This window comes from Amblyraja radiata, chromosome 2 (assembly GCF_010909765.2).
Source record: "Amblyraja radiata isolate CabotCenter1 chromosome 2, sAmbRad1.1.pri, whole genome shotgun sequence".
NCBI classification, from domain to species: domain Eukaryota; kingdom Metazoa; phylum Chordata; class Chondrichthyes; order Rajiformes; family Rajidae; genus Amblyraja; species Amblyraja radiata.
Genome location: NC_045957.1, coordinates 9034336 through 9061247, shown reverse-complemented (window position 1 = coordinate 9061247; position 26912 = coordinate 9034336). Strand labels below are relative to the sequence as shown.

The 26912-nt window shown below is 45.0% G+C and overlaps 2 long non-coding RNA genes across 2 annotated transcripts; both read right to left on the bottom strand.

Moving 5' to 3' along the window:
• Nucleotides 1-225: 225 nt before the first annotated feature.
• On the bottom strand, nucleotides 226-23719 carry LOC116986403. The gene is made up of 3 exons (XR_004415472.1): nucleotides 23708-23719; nucleotides 21377-21380; nucleotides 226-376 (listed from the first exon to the last, which is right to left on the bottom strand). It is a non-coding gene; the product is annotated as an uncharacterized LOC116986403 (long non-coding RNA).
• On the bottom strand, nucleotides 16770-19089 carry LOC116986409. The gene is made up of 2 exons (XR_004415473.1): nucleotides 19015-19089; nucleotides 16770-16883 (listed from the first exon to the last, which is right to left on the bottom strand). It is a non-coding gene; the product is annotated as an uncharacterized LOC116986409 (long non-coding RNA).
• Nucleotides 23720-26912: the final 3193 nt, after the last annotated feature.

Below are 26912 nucleotides of genomic sequence, written 5' to 3'. Positions count from 1 at the left end.
CCCGCTTCCACCGTATATGTACTAGGGAGGAGGATTTCAACCAGGCCACAAGCATCCTCTTCACCGCCCTCAGACAGAGGGGTTACTGCAAACGGAAATTAAGACGCATTAAGTCAGATTTTCTAAAAAGCAAACAAGCATCTAGACCTAGGCTGGGGACGACATTGAACTTGCCACTAATAACAAGATATGGCAACATGGCTTTCCAGGCTCACAAAATAATCAAGGGCCGGTTTGAACAATTCCAAAGGGGATTTGCCACACTAAAGGGGTACAAGGTAATGTCAGCATACAAGAGGGCTAAAAATCTGAAGGACATCCTGGTCAGTACAAGTCTACACACAGCCCCGGACTGTGGGCAGAGACGGTGTGGAGCCTGCACTCACTTAGTAATAGCCAAAAATATAGAGAACAGTGTAACAGGAAAGAGAGGCCAGATAGCGCAGAGGATAACCTGTGAGCAAAATAATGTGGTGTATGCAATTAGATGTAAATAGTGAAACTTACTGTACATAGGCGAAACAGGTAACAGCATCAGATTCAGACTGACAGGACACCTCAGCAACATCACAAGGGGGGACCAATCCATACCCATTAGCAGACTCTTGCAGCAACATGGGATCCAGTCCCTAAAGATCATGGGCCTGGAAACAAACATAAATTGGACAATAGGGAGACGGAAGAGACCAGAGAGGCTATGGATTGAAGCGCTACAGACGAAAGAGCCCAATGGCCTAAACCTTGCATAAACTCAAACCTAGGGTGGATCCTGACTGACTCCCACAAATCTATGGAAGGGCAAGTGTAAGGCAAATAGATTTGGACAAGGGTGATGAAACCGTGGGCCAAATACCAAGTGACAGTACATGGTGAAAAGGAATCCCCAGGGGGAGATCGATAAGCACCAGAGGGCACGTTTCCCACTGTCCGATAAATCACAACCTAACCCTGACCCCAAACCCCAACGACTCTAAACATAACAGTTCAGCGATACATTTCGTCAATACAACATTTTGGCGATACAACATTTCGTCGATACAACAATCACTGAGAGTTTGATTCCTCCCAACATTCTGTTTTACACCTTTAACCACTAACACATATCTGGATCACCAAGTTGACAACCCATCTGTTAGGCAAAGAAGGAGATTGGACACATTTTGGATGGGCACCACAGGTTCTTTAGAAACCCGCAACAGGTTAGGGTTAGAGAGCACTGGGAGACAAAATTATACTTTCTCCGAAATGAACACCCAGTGCCTGAAGTAATATATCCAGGAAGGCCAATTGGGTGTGACTACAGCATTAGGATTGGGAGGAGACTGACAAACCATAGCAGATATTTCTACCAGCATAGAGCCAAGTCTTTGGGAAATTGTACCAATGCAGATGTATTCAAATCAGAGATTTAAACCAACTGCAAAAACTACAGTACCTGGAAGGGCAGCATTAATAAAAGTGAGACTTAGCCACAATATTAAACTCTACGTTCCCTGTAACAGGGTCAACTACAACCAGGGAACATGGCTCTGTCCAAAGACAAAGTGCTGGAGGCATTCAGCAGTTCAGGCACAATCTGCCTGACTGCAAGTAGAATGGACAGATGACACCTCAGGTCAGCAACCTTCCTCAGACTGATGAAAGAGAGTGAAAAGAGGCAGAGGCACACAGGACAAAGCCAGCAAGTAAATAGGTGGTACATGTGAGGCGTGATGAGCATATGGATGGAGTGGGTGCCAAAGGCTCAAGGTGAAAGGGAAAAAATACCAAATAAGGAGAGAACGGAAATATGAAACCAGGAAAGATGGGTGGAAGGGATAGAGGGAATATGGAACCTGTTTGAGAGATGAGCGTACAAGGACTAGTTAGTTGGTATTTCTTAGTTATTACTATTTAGTTATTATCATTATTTACTTATCATTATTTAGTTATTACCATTTAGTTATTACTATTATTTAGTTATTACCATTATTTAGTTATTACTTAGTTAATGAAGTATGCTCATCTCTCAACTCCTTGTCCATATTTCCCTTTTACCTTCCAAACCCACCTCACTGGTTTAACATTTCACAGTTCTTGTCCTTATCCAACACGTTTGATCACTTTTACCTTCAGCCTTTGGCACTTACTCCATCCATTTGCCCATCACCCACTCACCTGTAATCCACCCATCACTTGTCAGGCAGTGCCCAACCCCCACCTCATTTCCAGCTCTCCCCCGTATTTCGGACTGAGAGCTCCTGACCCGATTAGTCATTTGTCCAATCCTTCAGGGGTTGTCAAACCCACCAAGTTCCTCCAGCACTGTGTATTTACTCACAATTCAAGCATGGGGTGGCTCGTGTTGCAAAAAAAGTATGCTTTGCAACACGAAGAATTTAATTTACCATACACTCATACCAATAAAAAGCAACAGAACAAAGTTCAAACTCTTCCATTCTTTGGTCTCCCACGGTCTGGGGCCTCGAGCCTTCCGTTGACGGCACGATCATGACTCCCGTAGCCAGCGGTCGGGCCGTCATTTGTCGGGGGTCCTGCATCAGGGAGTTGAATCCCAGCTCACTCGGGGTCACCCGGAGCGCGGCCTTGCATCGCCCGGCGCGGCGTTAATGGCCGCGGGACAATTACCATCGCACGCCGGGGGCTTTGACTCTGACATCGGGAGGGGAATGAGGAGTGCAGGGGAGAGATACGTTTTTTTGCCTTCCATCACAGCGAGGAAGAGATGCGCTGGGATGGATGTCTGTGTAAATTCTGTTGTGTCTTGGGTCTTTTTTTTCTTGTGTGTATGACTGTAGAAACAACATTTCATTTGAGCCTCTATGAGGTTCAAGTGACAAATAAATTGTATTGTGTATTGTATTGTGTGTCTAGTCGAACCTTTGGTGTTCTTTGGAGCTTCCTGACATCGGTCTCTACCAGAGACTGCGAGCTCCTCGATGTTGAATAAACAAATATGGAAAAGCTATCAATAATTGAACACATTTATCCCATTAAACTGAAGAGGGTTAGAAATACGTCCCTTATCATCCTATGACATCCATAAAGACCAAATCCAGGAAGACTTGATGCTGAAAAATCAAATCAACATAACATTTTAATGTTTGAACTGTTCCAACGTCCTTCTCTACAATTAGACAAAGTGCGGGAGTAACTCAGTGGGTCGGACAGTCCAGGGTGAGAAGATTCTAGTCCTCAAGGTAAAAACACTTGGACATGTGGACAATGCCTGGAGATGTATCTCCAACCAGGGCCATTGTGTCTATGCAGTCAAGACTCCTACAGGTTGGACCAATATTAATGTAGTCGAATATATTTAGACTACCTTAAGAGTTTAAGGTCTGAAGAGTCCCAATCCAGAATTACCAATCCATGCTCTCCAGCGATGTTGCTGCACCCATCGAGTTGCTCCAGCACTGACACAATTTACAAGCACCGCAACACCCCAGTTACATCAAATACCCATTATATTTCACAAGTGTTCTCCAAACCTTGTTGCCCGATGCCTCACTCTTCACGTGGACATTTAAACGTTAGATATAAACAAACATTCAGTGGTGTCCAGATGGGTAAAAATACCTGGAAAAACCCAACTTCAGTCCAAAATATTAAACTCTACTTTCCCTGTAACAGGAGCCAACTTCAACCAGGGAACATGGCTCTGTCCAAAGACAAAGTGCTGGAGGCATTCAGCAGTTCAGGCACAATCTGCCTGACTGCAAGTAGAATGGACAGATGACACCTCAGGTCAGCAACCTTCCCCAGACTGATGAAAGAGAGTGAAAAGAGGCAGAGGCACACAGGACAAAGCCAGCAAGTAAATAGGCGGTACATGTGAGGCGTGATGAGCATATGGATGGAGTGAGTGCCAAAGGCTCAAGGTGAAAGGGACAACATGCCAAATAAGGAGAGAACGGAAATATGAAACTAGGAGAGGTGAGTGGAAGGGAAAGCGGGAATATGGGACTGTTTGAGAGAAGAGCGTACAAGGACTAGTAAGTTGCTATTACAATTTGGTTATTACTATGTAGTTATTCCTTAAGTGATTATTATTATTATTATAATTATTTAGTTATTACATAATTATTATTTAGTTATTACTTAGCTATTATTACTTAGTTATTGAAGGAAAGTATGCTCATCTCTCAACTTATCCATATTTCCCTTTTACCGTCCAACCCCACCTCACCCTGGTTTTACATTTCACAGTTCTTGTCCTTATCCAACATGTTTGATCACTTTCACCTTCAGCCTTTGGCACTTACCCCATCCATTTGCCCATCACCCACTCACCTGTAATCCACCCATCACTTGTCAGGCAGTGCCCAACGCCAATCTCATTTCCAGCTCTCCCCCGTATTTCAGACTGAGAGCTCCCGACCCGATTAGTCATCTGTCCAATCCTTCAGAGGTTGTCAAACCCATCAAGTTCCTCCAGCACTGCATTTACTCATGATTCAAGCATGGGGTGACTCGCGTTGCAAAAAAAAAAAAAAAGTATGTTTGCAACACGAGGAATTTCATTTACCATACACTCATACCAATAAAAAGCAACAGAACACAAAGTTCAAACTCTTCCCTTCTTTGGTCTCCCGTGGTCTGTGGCCTCGAGCCTTCCGTTGACGGCATGATCTCGACTCCCGTAGCCGGCGGTCGGGCCATCCGTGTTGGAGGTCCTGCAGCGGGGGTTGAATCCCAGCTCACTCGGGGTCTAGACGAACCTTTTGCGTTCTTTAGAGTTTCCCGACATCGGTCTCTACCAGAGACTGCGAGCTCCTGGATGTTGAAGAAACAAATTTGGAAAACCCATCAATAATTTAACACATTTATCACATTAAACTGAAGAGGGTTAGAAATACGTACCTTATCTCCCATGACATCCATAAAGACCAAATCCAGGAAGACTTGATGCTGAAAAATCAAATAAACATAACATTTTAATGTTTGAAATGTTCCAACGTCCTTCTCTACAATTAGATAACGTGTGGAGTAACTCAGTGGGTTGGACAGTCCTGGGAGAGAAAATTCTAGTCCTCAAGGTAAAAACACTTGGACATGTGGACAATGCCTGGAGATGTATCTCCAACCAGGGCCATTGTGTCTATGCAGTCAGGACTCCTGCAGGTTGGACCAATATTAATGTAGTCGAATATATTTAGACTACCTTAAGAATTTAAGGTCTGAAGAGTCCCAATCCAGAATTACCAATCCATGCTCTCCAGCGATGTTGCTGCACCCATCGAGTTGCTCCAGCACTGACACAAATTACAAGCACCGCAACACCCCAGTTACATCAAATACCCATTATATTTCACAAGTGTGATAAATGCATGGCTGAAAGACTGGTGCAGAGGGCAGGGTTTCAAGTTTCTGGATCATTGGGACTTCTTTTGGGGAAGGTGGGACCTGTACAGAAAGGATGGGTTGCACTTGAACCCGAGGGGGACCAATATCATGGCAGGGAAATTTGCAAAGGCTACTGGGGAGACTTTAAACTAGAATGGTTGGGGCGAGGGACTCAAATAGAGAAAGCTAGTAGACAGATGGGAGGCAGGAAGCAGAAAAGGGCAACACTCGGACACAAGAGAAAGAAAAAAAAGGAAATAAACAGAGAATAAGAGGCGGGGGGTTTCTTAAATGTGCATATTTTAACGCTAGGAACATTGTAAGAAAGGTGGATGAGCTTAGAGTCTGGATAGACACCTGGAAGTATGATGTTGTGGCGATCAGTGAAACATGGTTGTAGGAGGGCTGTGATTGGAAACTAAATATTCCAAGATTTCGTTGCTTCAGGTGTGATAGAATTGGAGGGGCACAAGGTGGAGGTGTTGCATTGCTAGTCAGGGAAGATATTGCAGCAGTGCTATGGCAGGATAGATTGGAGGGCTCATCTAGGGAGGCTATTTGGGTGGAACTGAGAAGTGGGAAAGGTGTAGCAACACTTATAGGGGTGTATTATAGACCGCCAAATGGGGATCGAGAATTGGAAGAGCAAATATGTAAGGAGATAGCAGATATTAGTAGTAAGTACAAGGTAGTGATAGTGTGAGATTTCAACTTTCCACACATAGACTGGGAAACACATTCTGTAAATGGGCTGGATGGTTTGGAGTTTGTAAAATGTGTGCAGGAAATTTGTTTGCAGCAATACATAGAGGTACCTACTTGAGGAGGGGCAGTGCTGGACCTCCTGTTAGGAAATGAGACGGGACAGGTGGCGGAGGTATGCGTTGGGGAGCACTTCGGGTCCAGTGATCACAATACCATTAGTTTTAATATAATTATGGAGAGGGTCAGAACTGGACCTAGGGTTGAGATTTTTGATTGGAGAAAGGCTAACTTTGATGAGATGCGAAATGATTTAAAAGGAATGAACTGGGACATTTTGGATGTAGAAGAGAAATGGAGGACATTTAAAGGCGAAATTTTAAGAGTACAGAATCGTTATGTTCCTGTTCGGTTGAAAGGAAACAATAAAAATTGGAAAGAGCCCTGGTTTTCAAGGGAAATTGGACATCTTGTTTGGAAAAAGAGGGAGATCTACAATAATTATAGGCAGCATGAAGTAAATGAGGTGCTTGAGGAGTATAAGGAATGTAAAAAGAATCTTAAGAAAGAACTTAGAAAAGCTAAAAGAAGACATGAGGTTGCTTTGGCAAGTAAGGTGAAAGTAAATCCAAAGGGTTTCTACAGCTATATTAATAGCAAAAGCATAACGAGGGATAAAATTGGTCCATTGGAGAGACAGAGTGGACAGCTATCTGCAGAGCCAAAATAGATGGGGGAGATATTGAACAATTTCTTTTCTTCGGTATTCACCAAGGAGAAGGATATTGAATTATGTGAGGTAAGGGAAACTAGTAGAGTAGCTATGGATAGTATGAGTTTCAAAGTAAAATAAGTACTTACACTTTTGAAAAATATAAAAGTGGATAAGTCTCCAGGTCCTGACAGGATATTCCCTAGGACATTGAGGGAAGTTAGTGTAGAAATAGCCGGGGCTATGACAGAAATATTTCAAATGCCATTATAAACGGGAATAGTCCCCGAGGATTGGCGTACTGCACAGGTTGTTCCATTGTTTTAAAAGGGTTCTAAGAGTAAACCGAGCAATTATAGACCTGTTAGTTTGACGTCAGTGGTGGGCAAATTAATGGAAAAGATACTTAGAGATAATATATATAAGCATCTGGATAAACAGGGTCTGATTAGGAACAGTCAACATGGATTAGTGCCTGGAAGGTCATGTTTGACTAATCTTCTTGAATTTTTTGAAGAGGTTACTATGGAAATTGACGAGGGTAAAGCAGTGGATGTTGTCTATATGGACTTTAGTAAGGCCTTTGACAAGGTTCCTCATGGAAGGTTGGTTAAGAAGGTTCAGCTGTTGGGTATAAATGCAGGAGTAGCAAGATGGATTCAACAGTGGCTGAATGGGAGAAGCCAGAGGGTAATGGTGGATGGCTGTTTGTCGGGGTGGAGGCAGGTGACTAGTGGGGTGCCTCAGAGATCTGTGTTGGGTCCTTTGTTGTTTGTCATGTACATCAATGATCTGGATGAAGGTGTGGTAAATTGGATTAGTAAGTATGCAGATGATATCAAGATAGGGGGTGTTGTGGATAATGAAGAGGATTTCCAAAGTCTACAGAGTGATCCAGGCCATTTGGAAGAATGGGCCGAAAGATGGCAGATGGAGTTTAATGCTGATAATTGTGAGGTGCTACACCTTGGCAGGACAAATCAAAATAGGACATACACGGTAAATTGTAGGGAATTGAAGAATACAGTTGAACAGAGGGATCTGGGAATAACCGTGCATAGTTCCTTGAAGGTGGAATCTCATATAGATAGGGTGGTAAAGAAAGCTTTTGGTATGCTAGCCTTTATAAATCAGAGCATTGAGTATAGAAGCTGGGATGTAATGTTAAAATTGTACAAGACATTGGTGAGACCAAATCTGGAGTATGGTGTACAATTTTGGTCGCCCAATTATAGGAAGGATGTCAACAAAATAGAGAGAGTACAGAGGAGATTTACTAGAATGTTGCCTGGGTTTCAACAACTAAGTTACAGAGAAAGGTTGAATAAGTTAGGTCTTTATTCTCTGGAGCGCAGAAGGTTAAGGAGGGACTTGATAGAGGTCTTTAAAATGATGAGAGGGATAGACAGAGTTGATGTGGACAAGCTTTTCCCTTTGAGAATAGGGAAGATTCAATCAAGAGGACATGACTTCAGAATTAAGGGACAGACGTTTAGGGGTAACACGAGGGGGAACTTCTTTACTCAGAGAGTGGTAGCGGTGTGGAATGAGCTTCCAGTGGAAGTGGTGGAGGCAGGTTCGTTGGTATCATTTAAAAATAAATTGGATATTCATATGGATGAGAAGGTAATGGAGGGTTATGGTACGAGTGCAGGCAGGTGGGACTAAGAGAAAAAAGCTGTTCAGCACGGACTTGTAGGGCCAAGATGGCCTGTTTCCGTGCCGTAATTGTTATATGTTATAAGTGTTCTCCCAACCTTGTTGCCCAATGCCTCACTCTTCACGTGGACATTTAAATGTTAGATATAAACAAACATTCAGTGGTGTCCAGATGGGTAAAAATACCTGGAAAACCCCAACCCCCCCTGAGCTTCAGTCAAAAATATTAAACTCTACTTTCCCTGTAACAGGAGCCAACCACAACCGGGGAACATGTCTCTGTCCTAAGACAAAGTGCTGGAGGCATTCAGCAGTTCAGGCACAATCTGCCTGACTGCAAGTGGAATGGACAGATGACACCTCAGGTCAGCAACCTTCCTCAGACTGATGAAGGAGAGTGAAAAGAGGCAGAGGCAAACAGGACAAAGCCAGCAAGTAAATAGGTGGTACATGTGAGGAGTGATGAGCATATGGATGGAGTGGGTGCCAAAGGCTCAAGGTGAAAGGGACAAAATGCCAAATAAGGAGAGAACGGAAATATGAAACTAGGAGAGATGGGTGGAAGGGATAGAGGGAATATGGGACTGTGTGAGAGATGAGCATACAAGGACTAGTTAGTTATTATTACTTAGCTATTACTCTTTGATTGTAGTTAGTTATTACTATTTAGTTATTAGTTAGATATTACTATTTAGATATTACTATTTAGATATTACTATTTAGATATTACTATTTAGATATAACTATTTAGTTATTACTATTATTATGAAGTTAATGAGGGGAAGTATGCTCATCTCTCAACTCCTTGTCCATATTTCCCTTTTAGCTTCCAACCGCACCTCATCCTGGTTTTACATTTCACAGTTCTTGTCCTTATCCAACATGTTTTATCACTTTCACCTTCAGCCTTTGGCACTTACTCCATTCATTTGCCCATCACCCACTCACCTGTAATCCACCCATCACTTGTCAGGCAGTGCCCAACCCCCACCTCATTTCCAGCTCTCCCCCGTATTTCAGACTGAGAGCTCCTGACCCGATTAGTCATCTGTCCAATCCTTCAGGGGTTGTCAAACCCACCAAGTTCCTCCAGCACTGTATTTACTCATGATTCAAGCATGGGGTGACTCGTGTTGCAAAAAAGTATGTTTGCAACACGAGGAATTTCATTTACCATACACTCATACCAATAAAAAGCAACAGAACAAAGTTCAAACTCTTCCCTTCTTTGGCCTCCCGCGGTCTGGGGCCTCGAGCCTTCTGTTGATGGGACGATCTTGACTCCCGTGTCGGGAATCTGCATCGGGGGGTAGAATCCCAGCTCACTCGGGGTCTAGGCGAACCTCTTGCAGTCTTTGGAGCTTCCCGACATCGGTCTCTACCAGAGACTACGAGCTCCTCGATGTTGAAGAAACAAATTTTGAAAATCCATCAATAATTTAACACATTTATCCCATTAAACTGAAGAGGGTTAGAAATACATACCTTATCTTCCTCTGACGTCCATAAAGACCAAATCCAGGAAGACTTGATGCTGAAAAATCAAATCAACATAACATTTTAATGTTTGAAATGTTCCAACGTCCTTCTCTACAATTAGACAAAGTGCCGGAGTAACTCAGTGGGTCGGAAAGTCCTGTGTGAGAAGATTCTAGTCCTCAAGGTAAAAACACTTGGACATGTGGACAATGCCTGGAGATGTATCTCCAACCAGGACCATTGTGTCTCTGCAGTCAGGACTCCTACAGGTTGGACCAATATTAATGTAGTCTAATACATTTAGACTAAAATTCTTACGGGTCTGAAGAGCCAGATTTACCAATCCATATTCTCCAGTGATGTTGCAGCACCCATCGAGTTGCTCCAGCACAGACTTGCAATTTACAAGCACAGCAACACCCCAGTTACCCCATCAAATATCCATTACATTTCACAAGTGTTCTCCCAACCTGCAGTACTCTACACGTGGACATTGAAAGTCAAATGTATGGTGAGACAATGAGCTAGAGTAACTCAGGGGCTCAGGCAGCATCTCTGGAGAACATGGGTAGATGACGTTTCAGAACAGGACCCTTCTTCACATTGTACTAAATTAAATATATTAAAACCAACTAAAGTGTGGAAACAGGCCCTCTGGTCCACTAAGTCAGCACAACCCAGCAATCACCCCGTACGCTAGCAATATCTTACACACTATGGACAGTTTAGTAAAGCCAATTAACCTGCAAATATGAATGTCTTTGGTGTGTTGGAAGCCAGAACACATGGAGAAAACCCACATGGTCACTGGCAGAGCATACAAACTATACAGACAACACATGTTGTCAGGATTGAACCCAGGACTCTGGCGCTGTGAGGCAGCAACTCTATCACTGTGCTGCCCAATCTTTCCCCAAACACTGAATCCCAAGAGAAGTTTGAAACAGGGGCCTTCCCTTAAAGTAATCTCCAGATAGATCAGATCCCGAGAGCTGACAAAGATGTACAAAACAGTCAAATTAATGCACCACAAATATTAAACTCTACTTTCCCTGTAACATAGACAATAGGTGCAGGAGGAGGCCATTCGGCCCTTCGAGCCAGCACCGCCATTCATTGTGATCATGGCTGATCATCCCCAATCAATAACCCGTGCCTGCCTTCTCCCAATATCTATTGACTCCACTAGCCCCTAGAGCTCTATCTAACTCTCTTAAATCTATCCAGTGATTTGGCCTCCATTGCCCTCTGTGGCAGGGAATTCCACAAATTTACAACTCTCTGGGCGAAAAGGTTTTTCTCACCTCAGTCTTAAATGACCTTCTCTTTATTCTAAGACTGTGGCCCCTGGTTCTGGACTCGCCCAACATTGGGAACATTTTTCTTGCATCTAGCTTGGCCAGTCCTTTTGCAAGTTTCTATAAGAGATTCAGCAATTCAAGCACAATCTGCCTGACTGCAAGTGGAATGGACAGATGACATCTCAGGTCAGCAACCTTTCGCAGACTGATGAAATAGAGTGAAAAAGAGGCAAAGGCACGCAGGACAAAGCCAGCAAGTAAATAGGTGATACCACATAACAATTACAGCACGGAAACAGGCCATCTCGGCCCTTCTAGTCCGTGCCGAACACTTATTCTCCCCTAGTCCCATCTACCTGCACTCAGACCATAACCTTCCATTCCTTTCCCGTCCATATAACTATCCACTTTATTTTTAAATGATAAAATCTAACCTGCTTCCTCCACTTCCACTGGAAGCTCATTCCACACAGCTACCACTCTCTGAGTAAAAAAGTTCCCCCTCATGTTACCCCTAAATTTCTGTCCCTTAATTCTCAAGTCACGTCCTCTTGTTAGAATCTTCCCTACTCTCAATGAGAAAAGGTTATCCACGTCAACTCTGTCTATCCCTCTCATCATTTTAAAGACCTCTATCAAGTCCCCCCCCCCACCCCCCCTTAACCTTCTACGCTCCAGAGAATAAAGCCCTAACTTGTTCAACCTTTCTCTGTAACTTAGTTGCTGAAACCTAGGCAACATTCTAGTAAATCTCCTCTGTACTTTCTCTATTTTGTTGACACCTTTCTTATAATTAGGCGACCGAAATTGTACACTATACTCCAGAATTGGTCTCACCAATGCCTTGTACAATTTTAACATTACATCCTAACTTCTAGATTCAATGTGAGGCGTGATTAGCCTATGGATGGAGTGAGTGCCAAAGGCTCAAGGTGAAAGGGACAAAATGCCAAATAACTTGGAGAGATATGGTTGGAAGAGAGAGTGGGAAACATAGACAATAGGTGCAGGAGTAGAGGCCATTCGGCCCTTCGAACCTGCACCGCCATTCAATATGATCATGGCTGATCATCCAACTCAGTATCCTGTACCTGCCTTCTCTCCATACCCCCTGATCCCTTTAGCCACAAGGGCCACATCCAACTCCCTCTTAAATATAGCCAATGAACTGTGGCCTCAACTACCTTCTGTGGCAGAGAATTCCACAGATTTACCACTCTCTGTGTGTGAAAAAATATGTTTTTCTCATCTCGGTCCTAAAGGATTTCCCCCTTATCCTTAAACTGTGTGTGGCCCCTTGTTCTGGACTTCCCCAACATCGGGAACGATCTTCCTGCATCTAGCATGCCCAACCCCTGTAAAATGGAAATATGGGACTGCTTGAGAGATGAGCGTACAGAGGAAGGGAAAGGACCAGTGTTAGTTTGTTAGTTAGTGAGTTAGTTAGTTAATGAGTTAGTTAGTTAGTCAATTAGTTAATTAGCACACCAGAGTGTTGGGGGGGGGGGGGGGGGGTGAAGGGAAGTACACTCCCTTCTCCTTGTCCCATATTTCTCTTTTACCTTCCCAACCCAACTCCCTCTGGCTTTACATTTCACAGTTCTTGTCCTTATCCAACACGTTTTATCACTTTCACCTTCAGCCTTTGTCACTTACTCCACCCATTCCCTTTTATTCCGTCTGGTCCCATTACACCCGGCCCACTGCACCCGGCCCACTGCACCCCCATACCTCGCTTCAGGTTTACATTTCACATCTCTGGAAAGTTTTGTCATCTTTTCACCTCTAGCCTTTGTCCCCTTCTCCACCATCTGCCCATCATCCCTTCACCTGTATCCACCCATCACTTGCCAAGCTTTGCCCCATTTCCATTTTCCAACCTTCTCCCACTACTCCAGTCTGAAGGCTTCCAAGCTGATAAGTCATCTGTCCATTTCCTCCACAGATGTTGCCTGACCCGCTGAATTCTGCCAGCACTGTTTATTTGTTCCATGGCATGGCCAAAACCCAGAATAAATCCCTGTTAGGATGAAGGCCAAGACAATGAGGGAGTGGGGAGCCTAATGAAGACAAATGGATTTGGACAAGGGTAATGATCTCATGGGCCAGACCAAAGTGGCTGATCCCCAGTCAAGACCTCAGATTGGACAAGTCTTCGGGTCACCGTATCCTCAAGCACAAGTACACACCACGCAAAGCCCAGAGACAGAAGGCAGCGCCATCCAGTCAAGTGGTGACAGGAGAAGGTGATCACTGGTATCATGCTGGCGGAGGGGAATCCACTACATTGGCATGTGGAACCAATATCTCACCCCCCCCCCCAATATCTATCCCCCTCACTGTCCCCACCCTGACCAACAGCCCCAGGCACAGGCAGAAACTCACTACTAAATAGAGACACAAGTACATACGAGTGGTCCCCGTTAAACTCCTTCAAGTAGGCCCAGACCACAACTTGTGAATAAACCCTAACGAGGGGAAGGGGAAATATAATCTTTAAACTAAAGTGGGCCCCAAGATGAGACAGGCTGAGCCCAATTAGGGAAAACAATTGTTAATCTTTCCCAAACCTTCATCCACACTGAAGCCCAAGAGAAGGGTCTAAACAGGGGCCTTACCTTTGTACCAACTCCATAACCATATTCACATAGACCAAGTTATATACAAAACAAACCAATGTCACGTTAGTGATTTGAAGTCTGCTGACATCCTCCTCCACACTGGACACCTAGAGAGGAAGAGATTCCAATTGAAATTCAATGTCATGAGAAACAGGATCAGCCATTGAAAGGATTGTAGTGAAGCCTACAGGGTAGCAGAATATATCGACTACTGTAATTCACTGGCACAGCAACATGCCAGCTTTGTTGAAGGGCAGCACAGTGGCACAGCGGTAGAGTTGTTGCCTTACAGCGCCAGAGACACGGGTTCTGTACGGAGTTTGCACGTTCTCCCAGTGACCAAGTGGGTTTTCTCAGAGATCTTCACTTTCCTCCCACTATCCAAAGATGTGCAGGTTTGTAGGTTAATTGACTTGGTATAAATGTAACATTGTCCCTAGTGCGTGTAGGATATTGTTAATGTGCGGGGATCGCTGGTCGGAGCGGACTCAGTGGGCCAAAGGGCCTGTTTCCACACAGTGTCCATATGTGAAACTTACCATGTCACATGAAGTGTTCTCCACGACACTGCCCCTTATACCATACCATTTGTGAAACCTTGTGTTCTCCCCGACACTGCCCCTGATACTGTACCCTTTATCATGGACATTGATACCCTGTGGACAAACAGAAACAGATAAGAGCATCCAGGCAGTTCAAATAACAATTCCAGTACGGAAACAGACCATTCTGCCCTTCTAGTCCGTGCCGAACACTTATTCTACCCTAGTCCCATCTACCTGCACTCAGACCATAACCCTCCATATACCTATCCAATTTATTTTTAAATGATAAAATCCAACCTGCCTCCACCACTTCCACTGGAAAATCATTCCACACAGCTACCATTCTCTGAGTAAAGAAGTTCCCCCTCATGTTACCCCTAAACTTCTGTCCCTTAATTCGCAAGTCATGTCCTCTTGTTTGAATCTTCCCTACTCTCAATGGGAAAAGCTTATCCACGTCAACTGTGTCTATCCCTCTCGTCATTTTAAAGACCTCTATCAAGTCCCCCCTTAACCTTCTGCGCTCCAGAGAATAAAGACATAACTTGTTCAACCTTCCTCTGTAACTTAGTTGCTGAAACCCAGGCAACATTCTAGTAAATCTCCTCTGTACTCTGTCTATTTTGTTGACACCTTTCCTATAATTAGGCGACCAAAATTGTACACCATACTCCAGAATTGGTCTCACCAATGCCTTGTACAATTTTAACATTACATCCCAACTTCTAGATTCAATGTGAGGCGTGATTAGCCTATGGATGGAGCGAGTGCCAAAGGCTCAAGGTGAAAGTAACAAAATGCCAAATAACTAGGAGAGATATGGGTGGAAGAGAGAGTGCGAAACATAGACAATAGGTGCAGGTGTAGAGGCCATTCGGCCCTTCGAACCTGCACCGCCATTCAATATGATCATGGCTGATCATCCAACTCAGTATCCTGTACCTGCCTTCTCTCCATACCCCCTGATCCCTTTAGCCACAAGGGCCACATCCAACTCCCTCTTAAATATAGCCAATGAACTGTGGCCTCAACTACCTTCTGTGGTAGAGAATTCCACAGATTTACCACTCTGTGTGAAAAAAAATGTTTTTCTCATCTCGGTCCTAAAGGATTTCCCCCTTATCCTTAAACTGTGTGTGGCCCCTTGTTCTGGACTTCCCCAACATCGGGAACAATCTTCCTGCATCTAGCATGCCCAACCCCTGTAAAAGGGAAATATGGGACTGCTTGAGAGATGAGCGTACAGAGGAAGGGAAAGGACCAGTGTTAGTATGTTAGTTAGTGAGTTAGTTAGTTAATGAGTTAGTTAGTTAGTCAATTAGTTAATTATCACACCAGAGTGTTGGGGGGGGGGGGGGGGGGGTGAGGGAAGTACACTCATCTCCCATCTCCTTGTCCCATATTTCTCTTTTACCTTCCCAACCCACCTCCCTCTGGCTTTACATTTCACAGTTCTTGTCCTTATCCAACACGTTTTATCACTTTCACCTTCAGCCTTTGTCACTTACTCCACCCATCTACCCATCACCCACTAACCCGTATCCACCCACTCACCTGTATCCACCCATCACCTGTCAAGCAGTGCCCCACCCCCACCTCATTTCCAGCTTTCTCCCGTATTTCAGTTTGATGGCTCCCGACCTGATTAGTCATCTGTCCATTTCTTCAGATGCTGCCTGACCGACCAAGTTCCTCCAGCACTGTTGTTTATGCTCAAGATTCCAGTGCCCCGAATTGAAAGAACCGTGAATAAAAAAATAATTAGAGATAGTGTGGAAACCGGCCGTCTGGCCCAGCGAGTCTGCACAACCCAGCGATTACCCCATACACTAGCACTATCCTACACAATAGAGACAGTTTACTAAAACCAATTAACTGAGCCTCTGGCCCAGCGAGTCTGCACAATCCAGCAATTACCCCATACACTAGCACTATCCGACACACTAGAGACAGTTTACTAAAACCAATTAACAGTCTGCACAATCCAGCGATTACCCCATACACTAGCACTATCCTACACACTAGAGAGAGTTTACTAAAACCAATTAAACTATAAATCTCCGAGCCAGCCTACAGATACTGCGTGACCCATTGAGTTCCTCCAACTCTGCTTTTATTGTTAAAGATCTAGCATCCCGAATTATAAAACCCTTGACCAAAAGTAAATAGGTAACCCCATTGTTAATCTTTCAAAAACTTACCCCACTGAAAACAAAAGACGGGTTGAAATAGGGGCCTTACCCTCACACCATCTCCATGAAGATCAAATCCAGACAGATTGGATAAGGTTGCAGGAACGTTACAGGGCGTGCAGCAGTTCACAATATCAGAGGAAACCCGACCGCAACAGACCAGACTCTACTTTAACCGACAAAAACATGAAATGAGACTTGTGTATCCGGAGAACAGCAATGGGGAAGAAGTTTATTCCATCTTACGCCAACATTTGGCAGAACGGGAAGAGACAGTCTAACCCCAGTAGACACTTCCAGCAGCACAGTTCCAGTCCTTGGAGATCCTGGGTGGAAACAAACACAAATTATTCAGAGCAAACAGATTGCAGCAACGCAGACACTCGCCAAACCAAATATACATTTAGACCAACTCAAAAGAACTATAGTTGGGCGAATGGAAGGGGCAGGATTAGTAAATTCAAGACTCAAGAGCCATGACTATTAAACTCACTTTCCCTCAGATAACTTTAACCAAGGAATAACTAGGTCAGAAATAGTGCTGGAGGTACTCAGTGGGTCAGGCACCATCTGCCCGACTGCAAAGAAATGGACAGATGTTTCAGATCAGGACCTTTCTTCAGACTGATGGAGTTGGGAGAAAGCTGGAAAGGGATGGGAGCAGGACAAAGCCTGGTGAGTGAAGCTGGATACAGTTGGGGGCTGATTAGCAGATAGGAGAGTAGTGACAAAGGCTAGAGGTGAAGCGGAGACAAGTGTCAGACAAGAAGAGGTGTGACATGCAAAGCCAGAGGGAGGGATCTGGGAAAGAGGGGAATGTGGGACAGTGATGAGCGTACATTAGAGGGGAAAGGAGTACAGTGACCGGAGTGTAGAGTGAGGTGCACGCCAGGGTGGGGAGTGTAGGGAAAGTGGGGAGTCCCTTCATCAGTACACTCATCCCCATCTCCAAATCACATTCCCTTTTATCCCGTCTGGTCCCATTACACCCGGCCCACTGCACCCGGCCCACTGCACCCCCATACCTCGCTCCAGGTTTACATTTCACATCTCTGGAATGTTTTGTCATCTTTTCACCTCTAGCCTTTGTCCCCTTCTCCACCATCTGCCCATCATCCCTTCACCTGTATCCACCCATCACTTGCCAAGCTTTGCCCCATTTCCATTTTCCAACCTTCTCCCACTACTCCAGTCTGAAGGCTTCCAAGCTGATAAGTCATCTGTCCATTTCCTCCACAGATGTTGCTTGATCCGCTGAATTCTGCCAGCACTGTTTATTTGTTCCATGGCATGGCCAAAACCCAGAATAAATCCCTGTTAGGATGAAGGCCAAGACAATGAGGGAGTGGGGAGCCTAATGAAGACAAATGGATTTGGACAAGGGTAATGATCTCATGGGCCAGACCAAAGTGGCTGTTCCCCAGTCAAGACCTCAGATTGGACAAGTCTTCGGGTCACCGTATCCTCAAGCACAAGTACACACCATGCAAAGCCCAGAGACAGAAGGCAGCGCCATCCAGTCAAGTGGTGACAGGAGAAGGTGATCACTGGTATCATGCTGGCAGAGGGGAATCCACTACATTGGCACGTGGAACCAATATCTCACCCCCCCCCCCAATATCTATCCCCCTCACTGTCCCCACCCTGACCAACAGCCCCAGGCACAGGCAGAAACTCACTACTAAATAGAGACACAAGTACATACGAGTGGTCCCTGTTAAACTCCTTCAAGTAGGCCCAGACCACAACTTTAGTGAATAAACCCTAACGAGGGGAAGGGGAAATATAATCTTTAAACTAAAGTGGGCCCCAAGATGAGACAGGCTGAGCCCAATTAGGGAAAACAATTGTTAATCTTTCCCAAACCTTCATCCACACTGAAGCCCAAGAGAATGTTCTAAACAGGGGCCTTACCTTTGTACCAACTCCATAATCATATTCACATAGACCAAGTTATATACAAAACAAACCAATGTCACGTTAGTGATTTGAAGTCTGCTGACATCCTCCTTCACACTGGACACCTAGAGAGGAAGAGATTCCAATTGAAATTCAATGTCATGAGAAACAGGATCAGCCATTGAAAGGATTGTAGTGAACCCTACAGGGTAGCAGAATACATTGACTACTGTAATTCACTGGCACAGCAACATGCCAGCTTTGTTGAAGGGCAGCACAGTGGCACAGCGGTAGAGTTGTTGCCTTACAGCGCCAGAGACACGGGTTCTGTACGGAGTTTGCACGTTCTCCCAGTGACCAAGTGGGTTTTCTCAGAGATCTTCACTTTCCTCCCACTATCCAAAGATGTGCAGGTTTGTAGGTTAATTGACTTGGTCTAAATGTAACATTGTCCCTAGTGTGTGTAGGATAGTGTTAATGTGCGGGGATCGCTGGTCGGAGCGGACTCAGTGGGCCAAAGGGCCTGTTTCCACACTGTGTCCATAATGTGAAACTTACCATGTCACATGAAGTGTTCTCCCCGACACTGCCCCTTATACCATACCATTTGTGAAACCTTGTGTTCTCCCCGACACTGCCCCTGATACTATACCCTTTATCATGGACATTGATACCCTGTGGACAAACAAACAGATAAGAGCATCCAGGCAGTTCAAATAACAATTCCAGCACGGAAACAGGCCATTCTTCCCTTCTAGTCCGTGCCGAACACTTATTCTACCCTAGTCCCATCTACCTGCACTCAGACCATAACCCTCCATATACCTATCCAATTTATTCTTAAATGATAAAATCCAACCTGCCTCCACCACTTCCACTGGAAGATCATTCCACACAGCTACCATTCTCTGAGTAAAGAAGTTCCCCCTCATGTTACCCCTAAACTTCTGTCCCTTAATTCGCAAGTCATGTCCTCTTGTTTGAAACTTCCCTACTCTCAATGGGAAAAGCTTATCCACGTCAACTCTGTCTATCCCTCTCATCATTTTAAAGACCTCTATCAAGTCCCCCCCTTAACCTTCTGCGCTCCAGAGAATAAAGACCTAACTTGTTCAACCTTCCTCTGTAACTTAGTTGCTGAAACCCAGGCAACATTCTAGTAAATCTCCTCTGTACTCTGTCTATTTTGTTGACACCTTTCCTATAATCAGGCGACCAAAATTGTACACTATACTCCAGAATTGGTCTCACCAATGCCTTGTACAATTTTAACATTACATCCCAACTTCTAGATTCAATGTGAGGCGTGATTAGCCTATGGATGGAGTGCGTGCCAAAGGCTCAAGGTGAAAGTAACAAAATGCCAAATAACTAGGAGAGATATGGGTGGAAGAGAGAGTGGGAAACATAGACAATAGGTGCAGGTGTAGAGGCCATTCGGCCCTTCGAACCTGCACCGCCATTCAATATGATCATGGCTGATCATCCAACTCAGTATCCTGTACCTGCCTTCTCTCCATACCCCCTGATCCCTTTAGCCACAAGGGCCACATCCAACTGCCTCTTAAATATAGCCAATGAACTGTGGCCTCAACTACCTTCTGTGGCAGAGAATTCCACAGATTTACCACTCTCTGTGTGTGAAAAAATATGTTTTTCTCATCTCGGTCCTAAAGGATTTCCCCCTTATCCTTAAACTGTGTGTGGCCCCTTGTTCTGGACTTCCCCAACATCGGGAACAATCTTCCTGCATCTAGCATGCCCAACCCCTGTAAAAGGGAAATATGGGACTGCTTGAGAGATGAGCGTACAGAGGAAGGGAAAGGACCAGTGTTAGTTTGTTAGTTAGTGAGTTAGTTAGTTAGTGAGTTAGTTAGTTAGTCAATTAGTTAATTAGCACACCAGATTGTTGGGGGGGGGGGGGGGGGGGGGTTGAAGGGAAGTACACTCCCTTCTCCTTGTCCCATATTTCTCTTTTACCTTCCCAACCCACCTCCCTCTGGCTTTACATTTCACAGTTCTTGTCCTTATCCAACACGTTTTATCACTTTCACCTTCAGCCTTTGTCACTTACTCCACCCGTCTACCCATCACCCACTAACCCGTATCCACCCACTCACCTGTATCCACCCATCACCTGTCAGGCAGTGCCCTACCCCCACCTCATTTCCAGCTTTCTCCCGTATTTCAGTCTGAAGGCTCCCGACCTGATTAGTCATCTGTCCATTTCTTCAGATGCTGCCTGACCCACCAAGTTCCTCCAACACTGTTGTTTTTGCTCAAGATTCCAGTGCCCCGAATTGAAAGAACCGTGAATAAAAAAAATAATTAGAGATAGTGTGGAAACCGGCCGTCTGGCCCAGCGAGTCTGCACAATCCAACGATTACCACGTACACTAGCACTATCCTACACAATAGAGACAGTTTACTAAAACCAATTAACTGAGCCTCTGGCCCAGCGAGTCTGCACAATCCAGCAATTACCCCATACACTAGCATTATCCTACACACTAGAGACAGTTTACTAAAGCCAATTAACAGTCTGCACAAACCAGCGATTACCCCGTACACTAGCACTATCCTACACACTAGAGACAGTTTCCTAAAACCAATTAACCTATAAATCTTCGAGCCAGCCTACAGATACTGCGTGACCCATTGAGTTCCTCCAACTCTGCTTTTATTGCTAAAGATCTAGCATCCCGAATTATAAAACCCTTGACCAAAAGTAAATAGGAAACCCCATTGTTAATCTTTCAAAAACTTATCCCCACTGAAACCAAAAGAGGGGTTGAAATAGGGGCTTTACCTTCACACCATCTCCATGAAGATCAAATCCAGAGAGACTGGATAAGGTTGCGGGAACGTTACAGGGCGTGCAGCAGTTCACAATATCAGAGGAAACCCGACCGCAACAGACCAGACTCTACTTTAACCGACAAAAACATTTAATGAGACTTGTGTATCAGGAGAACAGCAATGGGGAAGAAGTTTATTCCATCTTACGCCAACATTTGGCAGAACGGGACGAGACAGTCCAAAAAGGAGAAAGATCCCCTGCTTTGTAGTAGCTATAGACCAATTTCACTCCTGAATGTGGACCTCAAAATCCTCTCTAAAGCCCTTGCGCTCCGTCTTCAACGAGTGACGCCTTCTATTATCTCGTTAAACCAAACAGGGTTCATACCAGGCCGACAGTCTTCCCACAACACTCGGCGTCTCCTTAACATCATCCATTAACCGAGTAGTGAGACCCCGGAGATAGTGGTCTCCCTCGACGCCGAAAAAGCTTTCGACAGGGTCGAGTGGAGGTACCTATACGAGGCGATGGACAGATTTGGCCTCGGTAACAGTTTTATTCTTTGGGTCAGCCTATTATACTCGTCCCCGGTTGCCTCAGTACAAACAAACGGCACACTGTCGCCCCACTTCCCCCTTCAGAGAGGTACCAGACAGGGTTGCCCGTTATCACCACACCTGTTTGCTGTCGCGATAGAAACCTTGGCGGTCTGGTTACGCTCAGAGAAGGGCTTTAAAGGTATTACACGGTTCGACATAACTCATAAAGTCTCACTGTATGCGGATGACCTGCTCCTGTACATCTCGAACCCAGTCAGCTCCTTCCCTGTGATTACGAATATTTTAGAACGGTTTGGCGCGTATTCTGGTTATAAACTTAACTACCAAAAGAGTGAGCTATTGCCGATTAACTCATTGGCTAAGCAGCTCCCTCGCTCTTTAACCTCATTCAAATGGACAGAGGACGGGTTTCGCTACCTCGGCATCTTTATCACAACACCCTTATCTGATATGTTCTGCACAAACTTTCTGCCTCAGGTTGAGAAAGCTGAAAGAGATTTTGACTGCTGGTCAGTTTTACCCCTATCCCTCGTGGGCCGGATAAATCTGGTCAAGATGGTCGTCCTACCCAAATTCCTGTATCTTTTCCAGCACGTCCCTATACTTATCACTAAATATTTTTTTGATAAATTTGAAAGGACAATATCTAAATTTTTATGGGGTAGCAAACTAGCTAGAATCCGAAAGGCGATACTGCAGTCTCCTAAGAATGACGGCGGTTTGGCACTTCCTGACTTTAGGCAATACTATTGGGCAGCTAACTTGCAAAAACTCCTGTATTAGATGAATGATGATTGCGATCACCTACCGACCTGGGTACACATGGAAAAGGCGAGTTCACGTCTCCCGTTGCGGTCTGTCCTATGCTCCCAACTCCCCCTTCCTATAACACCTGTGGGTGCAGGCCCAATTGCGTCCCTCTCACTCAAGAGATGGAGTCAACTCAGGAAAAACTTTGGTTTACAAGGCCCTTCCATCTTGACCCCACTGCTTAAAAACCACATCTTTAAACCTTCAAGTACAGACCACGCATTCAAAACCTGGCATAGCAACGGTATCAGTAGTATCAAAAACCTATACAAGGATGGCATCTTTTCGTCTTTTGCGGAGCTCCCTTCCAACTATAGCCTCCCAAACTCCCACCTTTTTTGTTTTTTCCAGATTAGGGATTTTGTGAAGAAGACATTTCCTAATTTCCCAAATCGTCCCCCTGAAACCCTGACCGATACCATCTTAGCTCTAGATCCCAACCGGAAGAAATGCATCTCTGTTTTGCATAACTTGTTAGGGTCTGTTATATTGAAACCTCATACCTCATTAAAAGCTGCGCGGGAGGGTGAGCTGAATACGAAACTAACAGACCAGCAACGGGACTCTGCCTTGGATTTGATCCATTCTTCCTCCATATGTGCCCGTCATGGCCTAATCCAATGCAAAGTCCTTCCCAAAGTCCACTACACAAATGCAAGATTATCTAGAATTTACCCCGCTGTTAGGGACACCTGCAACAGATGTAATCAATCTCCTGCCAACCATAGCCATATGTTTTGGTCTTGCCCTAAGCTAGCAGCCTTTTGGAGGAGTGCTTTCGACTTGATAAGCAGAGCCTACGGCCAGACTATTCCTCCAAACCCACTGTCAGCCATTTTCGGTACCCCTCCCAACACCAACCTCTCTGTTGTGGTGAAATGGGTTCTAGCTTTTACAACCTTGTTAGCCCGGAGACTGGAGACTCGCCTGTCCACCGACACACGCCCGCTGGATTAAGGAGGTGCTTTACAATTTAAAGCTTGAAAAACTTAGGTTCTCTCTCAAAGGCTCTACCAAGACATTCCTAGATAGATGGAACCCTTTCTTGGAACTTGTTAACTCTCTCAACTTGTCCCCGGACTCGGAAGAGGACTGAGTGCCCTCCACCATTGTTCTGCTCTACTGCAGCTGCTCTCCCCTTAACTCCCCCCCCCTCCCCACACTTATTTATTTAATTACTTATTACTTACTTATTTACTGTTATTAGTGACCCCTTTTTTTATTTTTTTTTTATTTTAGTACTTTTTGTTTCGTTTATCTTACCATATGTGTGTGGATGTGTACGTATGTGAGTGTTGTTTGTTCCCGTTTGGTTCCGACCTGATTCGGGTGGGTAAGGATAAGGGCTTTGAGGGTCGCTTACATACTGTTGCACAATTATGCCTTGACTGTCACTGTCTGTTATCATTGTATGTATGCAAATTGCTGTGAAATTCAAATAAAAAGATTTAAATCAGAAAGGGAAGAGACCGTCTAACCCCAGTAGACACTTCCAGCAGCACAGTTCCAGTCCTTGGAGATCCTGGGTGGAAACAAACACAAATTATTCAGAGCAAACAGATTGCAGCAACGCAGACACTCGCAAAACCAAATATACATTTAGACCAACTCTAAAGAACTACAGTTGGGCGAATGGAAGGGGCAGGATTAGTAAATTGTAATAAGACTCAAGAGCCATGACTATTAAACTCACTTTCCCTCAGATAACTTTAACCAAGGAATAACTATGTCAGAAACAGTACTGGAGGTACTCAGTGGGTCAGGCACCATCTGCCCGACTGCAAAGGAATGGACAGATGTTTCAGATCAGGACCTTTCTTCGGGCTGATGGAGTTGGGAGAAAGCTGGAAAGAGATGGGAGCAGGACAAAGCCTGGTGAGTGAAGCTGGATACAGTTGGGGGCTGATTAGCAGATAGGGGAGTAGTAACAAAGGCTAGAGGTGAAGAGGAGACAAGTGTCAGACAAGAAGAGGTGTGACATGCAAAGCCAGAGGGAGGGATCTGGGAAAGAGGGGAATGTGGGACAGTGGTGAGCATACATTAGACGGGAAAGGAGTACAGTGACCGGAGTGTAGAGTGAGGTGCACGCCAGGGTGGGGAGTGTAGGGAAAGTGGGGGTGTCCCTTCATCAGTACACTCATCCCCATATCACATTCCCTTTTATCCCGTCTGGTCCCAATATACCCGGCCCACTGCACCCGGCCCACTGCACCCCCATACCTCGCTCCAGGTTTACATTTCACATCTCCGGAATGTTTTGTCATCTTTTCACCTCTAGCCTTTGTCCCCTTCTCCACCATCTGCCCATCATCCCTTCACCTGTATCCACCCATCACTTGCCAAGCTTTGCCCCATTTCCATTTTCCAACCTTCTCCCACTACTCCAGTCTGAAGGCTTCCAAGCTGATAAGTCATCTGTCCATTTCCTCCACAGATGTTGCTTGATCCGCTGAATTCTGCCAGCACTGTTTATTTGTTCCATGGCATGGCCAAAACCCAGAATAAATCCCTGTTAGGATGAAGGCCAAGACAATGAGGGAGTGGGGAGCCTAATGAAGACAAATGGATTTGGACAAGGGTAATGATCTCATGGGCCAGACCAAAGTGGCTGTTCCCCAGTCAAGACCTCAGATTGGACAAGTCTTCGGGTCACCGTATCCTCAAGCACAAGTACACACCACGCAAAGCCCAGAGACAGAAGGCAGCGCCATCTAGTCAAGTGGTGACAGGAGAAGGTGATCACTGGTATCATGCTGGCAGAGGGGAATCCACTACATTGGCATGTGGAACCAATATCTCACCCCCCCAATATCTATCCCCCTCACTGTCCCCACCCTCACCAACAGCCCCAGGTACAGGCAGAAACTCACTACTAAATAGAGACACAAGTACATACGAGTGGTCCCTGTTATACTCCTTCAAGTAGGCCCAGACCACAACTTTAGTGAATAAACCCTAACGAGGGGAAGGGGCAATATAATCTTTAAACTAAAGTGGGCCCCAAGCTGAGACAGGCTTAGCCCAATTAGAGAAAACAATTGTTAATCTTTCCCAAACCTTCATCCACACTGAAGCCCAAGAGAAGGGTCTAAACAGGGGCCTTACCTTTGTACCAACTCCATAACCATATTCACATAGACCAAGTTATATACAAAACAAACCAATGTCACGTTAGTGATTTGAAGTCTGCTGACATCCTCCTCCACACTGGACACCTAGAGAGGAAGAGATTCCAATTGAAATTCAATGTCATGAGAAACAGGATCAGCCATTGAAAGGATTGTAGTGAACCCTACAGGGTAGCAGAATATATCGACTACTGTAATTCACTGGCACAGCAACATGCCAGCTTTGTTGAAGGGCAGCACAGTGGCACAGCGGTAGAGTTGTTGCCTTACAGCGCCAGAGACACGGGTTCTGTACGGAGTTTGCACGTTCTCCCAGTGACCAAGTGGGTTTTCTCAGAGATCTTCACTTTCCTCCCACTATCCAAAAATGTGCAGGTTTGTAGGTTAATTGACTTGGTATAAATGTAACATTGTCCCTAGTGTGTATAGGATAGTGTTAATGTGCGGGGATCGCTGGTCGGAGCAGACTCAGTGGGCCAAAGGGCCTGTTTCCACACTGGGTCCATAATGTGAAACTTACCATGTCACATGAAGTGTTCTCCCCGACACTGCCCCTTATACCATACCATTTGTGAAACCTTGTGTTCTCCCCGACACTGCCCCCGATACTGTACCCTTTATCATGGACATTGATACCCTGTGGACAAACAGAAACAGATAAGAGCATCCAGGCAGTTCAAATAACAATTCCAGCACGGAAACAGGCCATTCTGCCCTTCTAGTCCGTGCCGAACACTTATTCTCCCCTAGTCCCATCTACCTGCACTCAGACCATAACCCTCCATATACCTATCCAATTTATTTTTAAATGATAAAATACAACCTGCTTCCACCACTTCCACTGGAAGATCATTCCACACAGCTACCATTCTCTGAGTAAAGAAGTTCCCCCTCATGTTACCCCTAAACTTGTGTCCCTTAATTCGCAAGTCATGTCCTCTTATTTGAATCTTCCCTACTCTCAATGGGAAAAGCTTATCCACGTCAACTCTGTCTATCCCTCTCATCATTTTAAAGACCTCTATCAATTCCCCCCCTTAACCTTCTGCGCTCCAAAGAATAAAGACCTAACTTGTGCAACCTTCCTCTGTAACTTAGTTGCTGAAACCCAGGCAACATTCTAGTAAATCTCCTCTGTACTCTGTCTATTTTGTTGAC